This window comes from Bombus pyrosoma, linkage group LG11, assembly GCF_014825855.1.
Source record: "Bombus pyrosoma isolate SC7728 linkage group LG11, ASM1482585v1, whole genome shotgun sequence".
In the NCBI taxonomy this organism is placed as follows: Eukaryota; Metazoa; Arthropoda; class Insecta; order Hymenoptera; family Apidae; genus Bombus; species Bombus pyrosoma.
The window spans coordinates 1,005,136-1,009,665 of record NC_057780.1 but is presented as its reverse complement, the minus strand read 5'-3'; the positions used below and the strand labels follow the sequence as shown (position 1 = coordinate 1,009,665).

The 4,530-nt window shown below is 39.6% G+C and overlaps 4 non-coding genes across 4 annotated transcripts; all 4 read right to left on the bottom strand.

Moving 5' to 3' along the window:
• Window positions 1–3,091: 3,091 nt before the first annotated feature.
• On the bottom strand, window positions 3,092–3,188 carry Trnay-gua. The gene is made up of 2 exons: window positions 3,152–3,188; window positions 3,092–3,127 (listed from the first exon to the last, which is right to left on the bottom strand). It is a non-coding gene; the product is annotated as a tRNA-Tyr (tRNA).
• Window positions 3,189–3,584: 396 nt separating this feature from the next.
• On the bottom strand, window positions 3,585–3,690 carry Trnay-gua. Its single transcript has 2 exons — window positions 3,654–3,690; window positions 3,585–3,620 (listed from the first exon to the last, which is right to left on the bottom strand). It is a non-coding gene; the product is annotated as a tRNA-Tyr (tRNA).
• An 89-nt stretch (window positions 3,691–3,779) lies between these two features.
• On the bottom strand, window positions 3,780–3,883 carry Trnay-gua. Its single transcript has 2 exons — window positions 3,847–3,883; window positions 3,780–3,815 (listed from the first exon to the last, which is right to left on the bottom strand). It is a non-coding gene; the product is annotated as a tRNA-Tyr (tRNA).
• Window positions 3,884–3,972: 89 nt separating this feature from the next.
• Trnay-gua lies at window positions 3,973–4,073 on the bottom strand. Its single transcript has 2 exons — window positions 4,037–4,073; window positions 3,973–4,008 (listed from the first exon to the last, which is right to left on the bottom strand). It is a non-coding gene; the product is annotated as a tRNA-Tyr (tRNA).
• Window positions 4,074–4,530: the final 457 nt, after the last annotated feature.

Below are 4,530 nucleotides of genomic sequence, written 5' to 3'. Positions count from 1 at the left end.
TTATTTAATTAGTTATAAATCTCCTTCGCCGAATATACTGGTTTTATAGTAAGTTTCTTCTTCTTCGATATACTTGATAGTTAATGATGAGATAAAATTGAATGAGTGATATCTGCGCGGTAAATTCAAACTTCAAAGGAACCTCATTTCACGCGCATTGACTTAATTGTTACAAGGCGCGTGATCGTAATTTCGGATCAGTCTTCCAGATGAAGACGTACTTTTACGGTTGCAAAGCATGAAACTCGAACGCAATCGTCGTCGATCATAAAAGCAAAACGGCTGTTAATCACACAGTAGCAAGGAAGCCAGTTGTGCAACGACGATGAACGGAAATTACAGTGATTAACGAATAGCTCGCTCGCTTGATCGATTGCGATAAGTCATCGTGAAACGATGGGAAAGATAAAGATGTATATTTACATATATTTATGTATAATTTCATTTTCCAGTTTGGAAAAGGAGGAGACGCTACACGACGCGCGAGAGAGAAAATCGCACTGTAGCCTCGTGAAATACCAACAGGCTGACGATCGGTGAGTCGAGGCGACGCGTTTGCATTCCGATTCAGCCTCTCTTTCGTCGCTGATTCTACATCGTTTCCATTCCGAAACCAATCCAGTTGATCGTTTCGTTACGTTTGGTCACATTTTGGTTCGGGAGAACGAATCCTCTAACCATCGAGGATGTTCCATTCTTTTCCGGTCGAACGTTTGCGTCGAATTTTAAAGGTTTACAAATTCTAAAGATTTAAAGAGCTAGAAATTTCAGAGCCGTGAAATGGAAGATAGCTATAATAGGATCGATAACGTGCTAGAGATTATCGACGATTGCGAGGACGTAATGCAGAATCGTTTAATTAATTTCCAGCGTATCGAGGGAGTCGTTTGCACCCACATTCTGCGGGGGCAATCAACGGATGTCGCAATTAAATTCCGGTATCTCGGTCGCATAAATCTGTGGAAGATGTGCTTATTTTAGCGTTTGGTTAATCTTCGATTTTAAAACCTATCCTCGAAACATCGTACATGTTATATACAATTTAATATGCACAATTGTATAATTTGGAAGCAAAGTTATAAATAGCGTAAGTACAGTTTACTTTCGTTACATCCGATGCATAGTTCATAGTCGCGTATCTTTGCTTCTTGGAATAAATAAATTTCTCATTTACATCGCTTCTCCTTTCAACTTCTCGCATAGGTATAATGACGTCTCTCTCGAGAAACTTGATACTCTATCCAATCAGACGCATTTATTATTTTTATTCGCAGCGTTTTCCATCGTAACTCAACGGTATTTTCAAAGTGCGCGATCCACGAGCGAACGTTCCATCGTCGGTGGAGCGTTTCCTCCTTCATTGACTCCGGGAACAAGCCTCCTTCGATGGAATGCACACGAGCCAAAGTGATAAACACCGTTTAAGAATCGCCACGAGTTTGCCGGTAGTCGGTCTGAAAATCTCGCGTGTAAGCGAAAGTAGAGAAAGCTGTGTATCTCGATGCCGTGGCAAGGCCGTCCCTCTGGCTCGGACTCCTTCGATATGGAGGATGCCGGCCGTATCATGCAGGAATCTCGTTAGCATTCTTCCGTGCTGTTCTCCAAGACACGTACGATTGGAAGCATAAATAGAAACGCGCAAATAGAGCTGTATGAAATTGTGCAAGATCACGCAGAGGGAAAAGCTTTTTTTACGGTGTATTCGACAAAGCGATAAGTCAGGATAAGAACGTTAGACGTTTGTTTTAGGGAAATGAAAACAGAGACATTGAAGGGCATGAACTTGGGAAGTAGAACGAACCAGGAATAGATATGCGTAAAGCGTCCGCTTTAAGAAAGCAGCAGCATGAATATTTAAAGAGTCCGACGAAAGTGAAAAGTTCGAAACTAGTTTCTTAAGAGAGACAGGGTCCCAAAGATTCTCGAGTTTAACTTTGTCATCAAAGTAGACGATCTCCTTGACATTTCAATTTTGACCCGATTTCTCCATCGATTCACCACGATATCTTATCTGATCGATACGCGACGCTCGTATTCACGGGCACAATGACGGTTGTTCGCTTGACCTTGAAATATCGCGTTTTACGCTATTAATCTCGGTAACGTCGATAAAGATCGAGAATCATTCATCGACAACGATCCCTAAGCAAACTTCTCCAATGGTTAATGTAATAATTAATTTTCTTCGAAAGGCGAGTCGTCCAACTGGAGGCGCCACAGGTTTCGACTCGCTATTTGAAAGTCAACGACAGCGATATCAGAAATTCCACGTCAGAGACTTTTGACTGTCGTTGGTACGGCGCGCCTTCGAAGAAATGATACTCGGTGAAATTGACTTCTATTAGGTCAGTGAGCGATGGAAGTCGAATACCGTCGCTCGATTATTTGTCTCGATTTTTTCTCTCCGCGTAAGCCCCGCGACGTTAATTGAAATTCTCGTTCTGCAGGTGAGAGAGGTGGTGTACGATGCCGATCGAAGGCGATTAAATTTTCTCAGCGGCGCCACGTTTCACTCGTTGTTATCTGTTACGATCGCTACACGATCTTAATCCTGTACGAAGTTACACGTTTCGACGAGATTTAGGAAAAGTGTGCTACGCCTGATTTGTGAGATCTGAAATTTGATCTTCGATTTCACTATCCGCTTGTATACTGCTTGAGAGAATTAGATGAATGTAATTAACAAGATTTAAAAAATACGTTATCTACGTATACTTTTTTATCTGTTGACCGAAGAAACAGCTATAATTAAGAAATTGAAGATTACCAATAATGATAAACCAATCTCTGAGCTAGATCAGTTTTAGTTCTTGCAAATGTAACCATAACATTGTAATCTACACGTTTAAAAAAATGCAACTATCCGTCAAAATATAGGAGATATTTACAAACGACGAATCGACTCGTTTTCTCTAATCTACGAGTTAAGAAAGATGGTCTGTGAAGATCTGTTTGTCGGTGAGCTTTTTTTCAGCGAAGAAAATGAAATAAATTTTTCTTAAAAGTATGAAAAACAATGTTATAACGCGATTCAGAAAGCTGTAACTTTAGATTAATAAAAAATTGTGTATTTAAAAATATAAAAATATATTCCTTCGAGCCGGATTCGAACCAGCGACCTATGGATATCTCTGAATATATACATTAACCGCTACAGTCCACCGCTCTACCAACTGAGCTATCGAAGGGATGTGACGGAACGTGTTTAAATAATTCTATTAATTGATACATATTATATATCAATAATTTTAATTATTTTGTCTTTAAAATATAACGTTAAAAATTATACAGTAACATCAGTTATTACATAATAATACATATATTTCAAAAAACATCGAAATCGTAGCATTTTCCGACAGAATAACGTTCGATTAAATTGAATCGACAAAATAATCGTTCCTTTGAGCCACATTTGAAATAACAATCTATGGTTGCCCTTTTTTACTGTTCCACTTACACTCGGATCAACTACAGTCCACCGTTCTATGCTAAACGAGTTATTGCAAGGTTATTGTTATAAACTTTCTATTCTTCTGAGATTCAGAAACTTATCTTACATTTTAAAGAATATTTTGCAAAAATATTCCTTCGAGCCGGATTTGAACCAGCGACCTATGGATGTCTCTCTCTTTCCACCGCGTTAGTCCAACCAACTACAGTCCACCGCTCTACCAACTGAGCTATCGAAGGGGTTGTGTGTACATTTACATTTCCCGTTCATGTTCCGACCAAATTGCTCCAATTGTTTGATAGAAGAAGCTTCGTTTTACAAAAAATATTCCTTCGAGCCGGATTCGAACCAGCGACCTATGGATGTCTCTCTTTTCACCGCGTTAGTCCAACCAACTACAGTCCACCGCTCTACCAACTGAGCTATCGAAGGGGTTGTATGTACATTTACATTTCTCGTTCATGTTCCGAACGAATTGCTCGAATCGTTTGGTGGAAGAGACTGCATTCTACAAAAAATATTCCTTCGAGCCGGATTCGAACCAGCGACCTATGGATATCTCTCTCTTCTGGAACGCTTCAACAACTACAGTCCACCGCTCTACCAACTGAGCTATCGAAGGCCTGTAATCATCAGCTCCTCCGTGATACATAACCGTAATTCAAACCATTTGCTACCGAAGCGTCAAAGAGAAAGGAACTTCTCAGAGTGTTCGACAAGGTAAAAACCTCTTCGAGCCGGATTTGACCTATGGATGTCTTTTCCAAGATACGAGATCGGATCGTTGCATACTGTTCTATGCTAATACGGTTTATTTTCGTTCGAAGATCACACAGAGAGAGCGTGATAGATCCATTTTTGTCGATTTTCTCAATATCTCCTGTTCTTAATAATATGTTTTTAACATGTGTTTAAAAGATAGTATGTTCGCACGAGACAATCGAAAAGCAAAGTAACTTGTTCAATGATATGATTCATCTAAACGTCCAAAACAGTTTGTAAAAGGCCGAAGAGATAACGAGAGATAATCGAACCTCTCGTAAGTCAAATCGATCGATTTTATTTCTTTTTAATTTTAC